The sequence below is a fragment of the Anabas testudineus genome, chromosome 19, assembly GCF_900324465.2.
Source record: "Anabas testudineus chromosome 19, fAnaTes1.2, whole genome shotgun sequence".
Taxonomy (NCBI): Eukaryota; Metazoa; Chordata; class Actinopteri; order Anabantiformes; family Anabantidae; genus Anabas; species Anabas testudineus.
Genome location: NC_046628.1, coordinates 1 through 12739, shown reverse-complemented (window position 1 = coordinate 12739; position 12739 = coordinate 1).

Sequence of the window (12739 nt, the reverse complement as noted above, 5' to 3'; positions counted from 1 at the left end):
CTCACTGGTGAGAACCTACAGTCCATCCTGAGAATCTCCACAACACAGAACCTCACACCAAATATAAACGAACCTGTTGAAAAAAACAGATGCAGCTCTGATAAAATGACTTAAGAGCAAAGACTGAAGGATTCGATTGAAAAGCACCAATTTTATTTATATTTCCAGGTTTTGTTATGCAACATGTTCATGTTTTGAATTTGTATAATTTTGACAAGATATATTTTTATGGAGAGTGAAATCTTTTGGGATATTTAAAATGTAAGTTTATTTTTTATATAAAATGACATAAGATTAAAGAAATTTGAATGTTTGTTCTTTTAATGTTTACTTTATGTCTAACTTGTATAATTTAGACAGGCTATATTTTTATAGAGAGCAAAATAGTATAAGTTATTTAAGGTTTATGTTAAAAAAAGATAAGTTTTAAAAGTTTTAGTGTGTTCAATAAATGTTTATCCTGTTCGGCCCGCGACCTAAAGTGTGTTTTGGATTTTGGCCCCCTGTGCAATTGAGTTTGACACCCCTGCTCTAAACCATCAACATGTCTCTTAGATCCCATCCCGACTAGACTCCTCAAGGATGCCCTACCTTTGATCAGCACGTCCATATTAGATCAGATCAATCTATCTTTACAAATAGGCTACGTACCACAGGCTTTTAAGGTTGCTGTAGTCAAGCCCCTGCTCAAAAAACCTACTCTGGACTCAGGGGTCTTGGCGAATTTTAGACCAATATCCAATCTGCCCTTTATCTTTAAAATCCTTGAAAAGATAGTTTCTAAGCAATTATATGACCACCTGCGCAGAAATAACTTGTATGAAGATTTTCAGTCAGGATTTAGAGTACATTATAGTACAGAAACAGCACTGGTAAAGGTTACTAATGATCTTCTATTAGCATCAGACAATGTTCTTCTCTCTATACTCGTCTTGATAGATCTTAGTGCTGCATTCGACACTATAGATCACAACATTTTATTACACAGACTGGAACATGTCATTGGAATCAAAGGAACAGCACTAGAGTGGTTTAAATCTTATCTATCAGATAGATTTCAGTTTGTAAATGTTAATGATGAGTCTTCCATTCAAAGCAAAGTCAGCTATGGAGTTCCACAGGGATCTGTGCTTGGACCAATTCTTTTCACTTTATATATGTCCCCTTTAGGCAATATCATTAGGAAACACTCTATAAATGTCCATTGATATGCAGATGATACCCAGATATACTTATCTATGAAACCAGGAGAAACTAATCAATTAGTCAAACTTCAAGCATGCTTAAAAGACATAAAGGCCTGGATGTCCTCCAATTTCCTTGCCAGAGTTCTGACTGGAATTAGCAAGAGAGATCATATTTCTCCTACGTTAGCTTCTCTCCATTGGCTCCCTTTAAAATCCAGAATTGAATTTAAAATTCTTCTCCTCATTTATAAATCCCTTAATAATCAGGCTCCACCTTATCTTAAAGAACTCATAGTTCCATGTCTTCCAAGCAGAACTCTACGTTCTCAGGCTGCAGGTTTACTTGTGGTTCCTAGAGTTTCCAAATGTAGAATGGGAGGCAGAGCCTTTAGCTACCAAGCCCCTCTCCTGTGGAACCAGGAGGTTCGGGAGGCAGACACCCTCTCTACATTTAAGACTAGACTAAAAACGTTCCTTTTTATAAAGCTTATAGTTGTCTTATAGTTGTATATAATTGACTCTGAACCATCTCTTAGTTATGCTGATATAGCTTAGTCTGCTGGGGGACCTCTACTGATAAACTGAGCTCCAGCAGAAACCTCAAGCATAACCAGGCTGGTCAGTCATCTGCCTCCACCAAACAAGCAGCAAAAACACTGGGTAAGTTGGTAGGGCTTGTAACTGTATTCTAGAAGTATACAGGTCCAAGGCCGGGGATACCTGAAGAAAAGCACAGAGAGAAGGAAGCCCAACTACGGGAGAAAGAAAACAAAAAGTTAATGATATGCAATGGTGGCATGTAAGTGGAGAGAGGAGCTCAGTGTATCAAGGAAGAGTCACCTGATCCATCTCTAAATATAGCAAAATTCCATCTTATCTTAAAGCTTATAATTAGAGATGGATCAGGTGACTCTGAACCATTTTTTAGTTATGCTGCTGAAGGTTAATCCGCACGTGCTCGGGGGACCTCTGTTGATACACTGAGCTCCTCTCCTCTCTCCTTTCTCCTGTATCAATGCAAATGCCACCATTGCATGTCATTAACTTTGTGTCTTCTCTCTCCTGTAGTTGTGTTTCCTCCTCTCCCTCTCTCTGTACTTTTCTGCAGGTATCCTCGGCCTGGAGCTGTACATCTCCAGAATCCAGTTCACCTGCCCATTGTTCTTGCTGCTTGTTGTTGTCTTAATGCCTGATGTTCTTTTCTCTCTTCTCTTTCCACTCAACCCAACCAGTCGAGGCAGATGGCCGTCCACTATGAGCCTGGTTCTGCTGGAGGTTTCTTCCTCTAAAGGGAGTTTTTCCTCTCCACTGTTGCCCAAAGCTTGCTCAAATGGAATTGTTGGGTTTTCTCTATAATGTTTTGTATAAATATTTTCTGTAAGGTCTTAAACCTTACACTGTAAAGTGCTTTGAGATAACTTCTGTTGTAAATAAAACTTAATTGAATTTAATTGAAATGTGCCCAGTGAGGGCCAGCCAGTGCCGGGAGGGGGTCCCACAAGGGGATCCTCAGAAAGGACCCCACACCTAGAGGAGACTTCATCATCTCCACATAATCACATAAGATGTGAGCCCTCAGGTTATAGTCAGTGTCAACATGCAGCTTACAAGCTTTGCAAGTTGTTTGGATTGTTGAAACTATCAAATGTCATGCGTGTGTTTATTGAAACATGTTACTGTTACCTACTGTATGTATACTGACGGTGGTAAAGACAAATGTTTGTTTACAATGAGTTTGAAGCAGCTAGTGAAGCAGTTAGATCTGTGAGAATGGAGGGAAATTCAGGAGATTAACGTAGACAAGAGCTCAGGTGACTTTGTGTGTATTTGTTTGTGTTTTGTTACTGTAAAACAGGATAATGAGTCACTGGACTGTTCAGATGCACATTTTGTGTATAAGGAACATGTACCGAATTTTATGAACTGAGATGATTTCCAGACATACTACGACTGAAGTAGACTGTAATGTCAATAGACAGCTATTGTGGAACATGGTGTCTTCTAGGTTTGTTATGTTTTGTGAAACATTCTTCATAAAGATGCCATAGTAACTACTAACCAGACATCATTGATTTTTTTTCCCATTTCAGGGTGTAACACAGAGTCATCAGAGAACATCTGAAGATGGCGGGACTATGAGTCGTACCTGAAGTAAGTAAAGAAGAGGAATGGAGACAGAGCTGTCCCCTATGGAGCACCTGTGCTATAGACCACAGTGTCAGGCACACAGTTCTGTACGCAGACGTCAGTGAGGTAGTTTATTTACATTTAAGTCATTTAGCAGACGCTTTTTTATCCAAAGCAACTTACAAGTCAGTACAAGTTACAAGGGTAGGCAGGGCAGCATGAGGAGGTCTTGCCTAGGGACCTCTACTGGAGGTAGGCCACAGCTGGGATTTGAACCCCAGTCTCCCACATGGGAGGCAGTGATGTTACCACTACACTAACCAGTCCATGATGCACAAATGCAGGAGTGTCAACCTGTATGTTTTAAAATTTTTCTCCCAGCTGATGATGAGATCAGTGTTAGAAGATCAGTCTATTTTATGTGTGTATCAGAGAAAAAGTGACAAAGCTGCAGCAGCGTTTTTTTAAACATACAGACCTTGAACCAGTTACAGTTCTTTTCTGCAGCATCAGTCAAAGCTTGTGTTAAAACCTGTTCTTTACTTTGTGGGTGTAGTTTTCATTGATGTGTTGGATTAATTCAGGACCGAGTTTAATTCCTGAGCAGCACAGCAGCTTGATAAAGGTTTCTGCAACTGCTCAGCAACTCAACACAGTTGTTCAACATCTGTCTTCAAATATTTCTCTTCAGGCTGCTGAAATCAAAACAATTTTCAACATCAACAAAGGCGACAGGTTCTTCAACATCGCAGCTCCAGATGTTTTCACTGACTCATGTCACACCACTCTTCAGATCTCTCCATTGGCATCCTGTGCCAGCAAGGATTAAGTTCAAAGCTCTGTCTCTTGCTTACAGAGTGGCCAACTCTACAGCTCCAACTTTCCTCAACTCCATCATTTAGGTCTACACCCCCTCCCGTCCACTGCGCTCGGCCAGTAACGGACGTCTGTTGGTACCAGCACCACACAGTAGATGCCAAGGAAAACTCTTCAGCTCAGTGATCCCATGATGGTGGAATGAGCTGCCAAACTCTGCATGCTCAGCCACCTCACTTGCAATATTTAAAAAAAACTGCCAAAAAACAGTTTTCCTTGGCGCTTTGACCTGCTGAAGTATGTTCCCGACTCTTTGAATCACATCATTTCCACATTTTTCTGTGTCTCAACTTTTCCACGTGAGATTTTGTATCGATAAGATTTGGTTTGTGTTTCTTCTGCTCCTCACAGGTACAAGAGTGGTCGACCTTGTCCATACAGTTTGGAGCTGGGACGTCGCATCAAGCCAAAGCTGTGGGAGACACAGTATCAAAATTTAAAAACCAATCGGATGAACATGGGACTTTTATACAGTATGTCAGTGTAGAACTAGACAGACAATATGGGGTCAGAGAGGGTAGAAGGTGGAAGAAATATCTTCTGGCTGGGAGTCCTGTCATGATGATTGTGGTTCTGTGATCTGGATCTTCAAATAATACAGCTCCAGTGTGTCTGCAGTAGAATTTTTATGCTCAGACTTTGTGACGTGTGGGACTTTAACAGAACACTTATTGTTTGTACTTTTCACCAGGTTTTTTTTGGATCTATATAAGGACAAGTCTTTCTATAGAAGATTTCTTCCCCCTCTCCATCATCAATGATCACCACCCACTCCTGCTTCTCTACTAACCAGAAAGGACCTCACACCTAGAGGACACTTTGTCATCTCTACATAATCCTCAACAACACCTGACACCATTTCAGCAACATGAGTCTGTTGTTGTATTTTGCATGTTATTTATAGAGTTGAGGGATTAATTCTGCCATAAAACGACAATAGGTACAACCACAAGCCATCGATCTGATGTTGATTTCATAACTACTACTGCACGGCTGATCGATGTAACAACAGTCAAAGAAGCAATGACACACAACCCGACACTGAACATGCTCAAAGATACCATCTACAAAGCCTGGCCTAGCTACAGGAAGCAAAGCCCACCTTAGTTATGGGAAAATTGGACATTGAGTTGCGATCTTGTTTTGGAAGAAAGCCTCATCTTGAAGGGAGACAGAATTGTCATACGAGAAGCACTGAGAAATGACATTGTAAACATTCTTCATACAGGTCACCAAGGCGAGATCAAATGTATACTGCTGGACTGAGAGTCAGTGTTTTAGCCAGGCATTAGCAACACCATCAGAGAAATGATGAAAGGATGCCAAGTATGCAACACGTTTCAGCCAGCACAACAGAAAGTGTCAATAATTCAGCCTGAAAACTTTTTTTGCCAAGTTTCACTCCACGATTTCTTTCAGATTGTCTCTTGTACTGAGGACTAAAGACTCTGACCCAGTCAGAGAACAAGGACAAACATCCAAGTTTCATGATGGAAAATGTGAGATTTGAACCCTTTGAAAGTCTCTGCTGTTTCTCTGTGTTTGTGAGTTGACTGAGACATGAACAGTGTCCACCCCGGTGCTCACACCGTACACTAAATACACTGAACAGGAAATGATGTTTATTTATTTATATTATTATTAAAAGAGAGGAAACACACACACAAGACGCATGCGCGAGTAATAGATAGTGGAGCAGACTTTTGATTGAAACGATGGAAAGTGAACTGAACCACGTCCATTTGTCATGAAAATAGAGCTAAATATACATCAAACAGGAAATAAAGCAACATCATCTTTAAAATCATTGAGATGGTGAAACTACACAGCAACAGACATGTATTCCCATATTGTCATTTGATGAGTGAAGTAGGTGACTTCCTGTTGAGGAATAAACTGCTTTGATATTTCTCCAAAAAAGAGTGAACTTGAAGGAGAAAGTGACTTTTTGTGCAGGAAGCTGTGAATTGAAATCTCCATTGATGTGGTAGAAACGCTGTAAAGTCTGGTTGTAACTTCATGTTGCTGTTTTGCATTGTTGCAGTGTGACGAGACCATCAAGCAGAAAGGAAGGAGAACCTCTGCACGTCGCCCAGAGAGTGAGAGGAAGCTGGGAGCCTCCATAAAATGTCCATGCTGCAGGGACGACCAGGTGAGACAGTTTGGCTTTTAGATTTTAGCTAAAAACTGTCTCATTGTCCAATGCCTTGTTTCCATCTCAGTCAGATTTTTAGCAGTTTACAACTTGACTGTGTAAGAGCTTCAGTTTTTTGTTCCTGTTTTATCTTCACTTTTATTGTCCATCATTTGAGCTGAAATCAGCCAATCAGCTTCTGTCAGAAAATTTTGCTTCCTGTGACATCCACCTACACCACCTCCTCCACTGTCAGCCTCTGCCATTAAGATCATGCAGCACCGCCTTCACTCTCCACTTTCAGCCTCCCTCCGCTGCCTATACCATCATGCAGCACCTCCTTCATCCTCCACCTACATCCACCATCTACAGCCTCAAACAGCCACACAAATAATCACTCATCCACCTTCAACCTTTGTCTGTCAGCTTCTACCAGCTCCCTGCATTTGCCGTCTCCACCCACAGATTCCAGCAGTCACCTGTTGTCCAAAAGTATTTTCTCCAGCTTTTCTCGTCTGATCAATTCAACCTGTATTTATTGTTAAATGAACCAAATGTTCTTTGTTTCTCAGGTGTTTCCATGTTCTGGACGAGTGAAGATCACACAGTCATCAACAGGAACCTGCATCTTGTGAAAACCAGGACTGAGCTTCATTGAAACAACTCTTCTTCCTCCCACTAAACTGGGAACTTAAGGTAGTAATAAGTCCACTGTAGAAAAGTCTGAGGTTTTCTTATTGTGTCAGTGTTCAGACATTCATTTTAAATTGTTTGATTTTCTAAAACATTGAAGAAAGAATTAAGATTCTAAAACCAATCAGATGAAAATGTGACTTTTCTAGTTGTATACATGGCTGAGAGTCCTGTCATGGTGACTGTGGATCTTTAATCTGGAAATGTTTAAATAATACAACATCAGGGTGTCTGCAGTAGAACTTTCAGAATTTGAGCTATTTTCACACAGCACATGTTGTTTGTGGTTGTTGTGAGGTTATGTTGGACTTCAACAACATCCAGATCTTCCAGGAACTGATCATGGGACATAAGGACAAGTCCTTCTACAGAAGATGTATTCCTTTTCTCCATCATCCATGTTCACCACCAACTCCTGCTTCTCTACTCACCAGAAAGAACCCCACACCTAGAGGAGACTTCATCATCTCAACATAATCCTCAACTACACCTGACACCATTTCAGCAACATGAGTTTGTTATTGTATTTTACAGGTTATTTATGGAGTATTCTTTTTTTTGCACAACAACACATGATGACAGTGACAGTAGAGTGTGATGTAACCCAGTAAGTACAGCAGAATATGATGTGTTGGAGAAAAAATAAAATCACATATCACATACTAATCACCTGCTGCCTGAAATTAATTGATATGGAACTAATGCGATTGATAAAGTAAAATATCAATCTTTAATTCAATCAACAGTAGAAATGGAAACATGTACATTACAGTTACAGTGTAACCTCATGTTATGATTCAAGATTCAAAAAACAGTTGTTCTTAACAGAGACAGAAAGGAAAAGGAACCACGAGCAGAAAAGATCCACACCAACACAAATGCACATCAACACAGAGAAACTCAGTATATATACAGAATGTGTGAGATGGATGACTATGGTAGTAGTCTCATTGTAGTACAGGGGCGAATGACAGCAGTTATATGACAGAAATTGTCAGTTTCCTCTGCCCTTACAGAGGGGGAAGGAATTGCAAAGATTAATGACCACAGGAAAAGACCTCCTGTGACGTTCTGTGAAGAACTTAATCTCGACCAGTCTCTGGCTGAACGTGCTCCACTGTCTAGCAGCACACTGTGTAGTGGGTGAGAGGGATTTAGAGGAGTTAGGACAGCATCCTCCTCACAGGTACAACATGTAGAGAGTCCAGCTCTACACCTAGAACAGAGCCAGCCCACCTTGTAGTTTGTTCAGCCTGTTAGTGTGTCTGCCACCTTCAAGTTGCTGCCCCAGCAGACCACAGCATAGAAGATGACACAGGAACCACAGATTCATAGAACATTCGCAGCATCTTGAAGGACCTGAGTCTCCTCAGAAAGTACATCCAGCTCTGAGCCTTTGGTACAGTGCTAATGAGTTCTCAGTCCAGTCCAGTTTGTTGTTCAAGTACACTCCCATGTATTTGTACTCAGACACAACCTCCACCTCCTCTCCCTGGATAGAGAGAGGGATGACGGGACTCCCAGATTTCCTGAAGTCCATCACCAGCTCCTTTCTTTTACTGATGTTGACTTTGACATGGTTTAGTCCACACCAGTCCACAAAACTGTCCACCACTCCCTGATACTCTGTGACGTCTCCACCCAGAATACATCCTCCAACTGCACATGTGGTAGATGGAAGTTCTGATAGGTGTTACAGATATTGAAGCTAAAAACCATATTACCAATACAGAATTCATTTGTGAAGTTGATCATCCTTTAATGAGATTGAATGGCTAGAAATGCCTTAGTTGCTGCACAGATTACAAGGCAGTTATAAAGGTGTCTTATAAAGGCTTCCTAGATTTAGTCTAGAAGTAACATATTTGATGTTAAATAAGGTTTTTGTTTATAAACATTGCTTGTACATTAAACTACACACACGTCTATGGTTTTGTGCTTCTCTCGTTGAGAGAAAAGCGTTTGCAACTCTAATAAGGATTTTGAATGGTTAGAAAAGCATTAGTTGCTGCACAGATTCAGAAGCAGTTAGAAAGGAGTTTCCTGCTTATATTTAGTCTAGAGGTAACATATTTTATGCTAAATAAGGTTTTGTTTATAAACATTGCTTATACACTACACTACACACGTCTCCATGGTTTTGTGCTTCTCTCGCTCAGAGAAAGCATTTGAGAAAAAACTTTATTAAACCCAGAGGGAAATTGTTTTGCCTCATTACCATTGTTCTCAAAACAGACAGAAAGAAAAGGAACCACAACCAGGAAAGATCCAACACCAACATAAATACACAAACATAAATACACAATAACATCAATACAGAAAAACTCAATATATGTACAGAATATGTAAAATAGATAAATTAAATTGGTTCAGTATATTCACAGCAAGTATATGACAGTTTCACTTCCCCCACCCCTTACAGAGGGGGGAGAAATTGTTTGATTGCCATGGGTAGAAAGGATCTCCTGTGGCGCTCTGTGGAGCATTTAATGTTAATAAGTCTTTGGCTGAATGTGCTCCTCTGTCCAGCCAACACACTGTGCAGTGGGTGGGAGGGTCTGTCCAAGATTGAGAGGAGTTTGGACAACATCCTCCTTTCAGCCACAACATGTAGAGGGTCCAGCTCCACCCCCAGAAAAGAGCCAGCCCTCCTAATCAGCTTGTTTAGTCTGTTAGTGTCTGCCACCTTCATGTTGCTGCCCCAGCAGACCACAACATAGAAGATTACACTGGCCACCACAGACTCATAAAACATCCGCAGCATGGTGCTGCAGACGTTGAAGGACCTGAGTCTCCTCAGGAAGTACATCCGGCTCTGAGCCTTTCTGTACAATGCTGATGAGTTTTTGGTCCAGTCCAGTTTGTTGTCCAAGTACACTCCCAGGTATTTGTACTCGGACACAACCTCCACCTCCTCCCCATGTATAGAGAGAGGGATGACAGGACTCCCAGATTTCCTGAAGTCTATCACCAGCTCCTTTGTTTTGTTGATGTTGAGTTGCAGATGGTTGAGTCCACACCAGTCAACAAAACTATCCACCACTCCACGGTACTCTGTGACATCGCCACCCCTAATACATCCTACAACTGCAGAGTCATCATAGAACTTCTGAAGATGACAGGACTCCGAGTTGTACCTGAAGTCTGAGGTGTACAGGGTGAAGAAGAATGGAGACAGAACTGTCCCCTGTGGAGCACCTGTGCTACTGACCACAGTGTCAGACACACAGTTCTGCAGGCGGACATACTGTGGGCGGTTAGTGAGGTAGTCCATGATCCAGGAAAAGTGTTGACCTGCGTGTTTTTTAATTTCTCTCCCAGCAGTGCAGGCCGGATGGTGTTGAATGCACTGGAGAAATCAAAATACATAATCCTCACTAAGCCCACAGGCTTGTCAAGGTGTGTGTAGGTGCGATGGAGAAGGTGTATGATGGCAAACTGGAGGGGATCAAGTGAGGGTTTGACCAGAGGTCGGAGGGACTCCAGGATTAGCCTCTCAAAAGCCTTCATGATGTCATGTGCTGGAGAACAACACAAAGCTGAGGAGCACAGGCTTTCAGCACCCTTGGGCTGACTCCATCAGGACCTGCAGTCTTTCTGGGGTGAAGCCTGTGCAGCTCTCTTCACACCTGCTCAGCTGAGATTGTTAGGGTGGTGGCTGAGTCATGTGGGGGAGTGACTGAGGAGCGGTTAGTGAACTGAAGTGGGCTCTCTGGATCAGTCTGGAACCGATTGAAGAAATTATTCAATTCACTGGCTCAGTCCAAAGTCCCCACATTCTCCTGGCTACTGGACTTGTAGCCAGTGATGGTCCTCATGCCCCTCCAAACCTCCCTGGTGTTGTTCTGTTGAAGGCTATGTTCTAGTTTAAATAAGAGCCTCAGTTTCTGCAGAGATACCAGAGCAGTTAGAAAGGAGTTTCCTGCTTATATTTAGTCTAGAGGCAACATATTTGATAACTAATTACCTTTTGTTTATAAACATTGCTTGTACACTACACTACACACATGTCTATGGTTTTGTGCTTCTCTCGCTCAGAGAAAGCGTTTGCGACCATAATAATAGCCTTAGTTGCTGCACAGATTCAGAAGCAGTTAGAAAGGAGTTTCCTGCTTATATTTAGTCTAAATGCAACATATTTGATAACTAATTACCTTTTGTTTATAAACATTGCTTGTACACTACACTACACACATGTCTATGGTTTTGTGCTTCTCTCGCTGAGATAAAGCGTCTGCGAGTATAATAAGGATTTTGAATGGTTGGAAAAGCCTTAGTTGCTGCACAGATTCAGAAGCAGTTAGAAAGGAGTTTCCTGCTTATATTTAGTCTAGAGGCAACATATTTGATGGCAAATAACCTTTTGTTTATAAACATTGCTTGTACACTACACTCCACACACGTCTATGGTTTAGTGCTTCTCTCACTCAGAGAAAGCGTTTGCGACCATAAAAATAGCCTTAGTTGCTGCAGAGATACCAAAGCAGTTAGAAAGGAGTTTCCTGCTTATATTTAGTCTAAATGCAACATATTTGATAACTAATAACCTTTTGTTTATAAACATTGCTTGTACACTACACTACACACATGTCTATGCTTTCCTGCTTCTCTCGCTCAGAGAAAGCGTTTGCGACCATAATAAGGATTTTGTATTGGAGAAAAGCCTTAGTTGCTGCAGAGATACAGAAGCAGTTAGAAAGGAGTTTCCTGCTTATATTTAGTCTAAAGGCAACATATTTGATAACTTTTGACCTTTTGTTTATAAACATTGCTTGTACACTACAGTACACAAATGTCAATGCTTTCCTCCTTCTCTCACTCAGAGAAAGCGTTTGCGACCATGATATGGATTTTGTATTGGAGAAAAGCAATAGTTGCTGCAGAGATACAAAAGGAGTTAGAAAGGAGTTTCCTGCTTATATTTCGTCTAAATGCAACATATTTGATGGCAAATAACCTTTTGTTTATAAACATTGCTTGTACACTACACTACACACATGTCTATGCTGTTGTGCTTCTCTTGACGAAAGAAAGCATTTGCGACCATAAAAATAGCTTTAGTTGCTGCAGAGATACAGAAGCAGTTAAGAAAGGAGTTTCCTGCTTATATTTAGTCTAGAGGCAACATATTTGATGGCAAATAACCTTTTGTTTATAAACATTGCTTGTACACTACACTACACTACACACATGTCTATGCTGATGTACTTCTCTTGACGAGAGAAAGCGTTTGCGACCATAATAAGGATTTTGTATTGGAGAAAAGCCTTAGTTGCTGCACAGATTCAAAAGCAGTTAGAAAGGAGTTTCCTGCTTATATTTAGTCTAAATGCAACATATTTCATAACTAATTATTTTTTGGTTATGAACATTGCTTGTACACTACACTACACACATGTCTATGCTGAAGTGCTGCTCTTGACGAGAGAAAGCGTTTGCGACCATAAAAATAGCTTTAGTTGCTGCAGAGATACAAAAGGAGTTAGAAAGGAGTTCCTGCTTATATTTAGTCTAAATGCAACATATTTTGATGGCAAATAACCTTTTGTTTATAAACATTGCTCGTACACTACACTACACACGTCTATTCTGAAGTGCTTCTCTTGACGAGAGAAAGCGTTTGCGACCATAAAAATAGCTTTAGTTGCTGCAGAGATACAAAAGGAGTTAGAAAGGAGTTTCCTGCTTATATTTAGTCTAAATGCAACATATTTGATGGCAA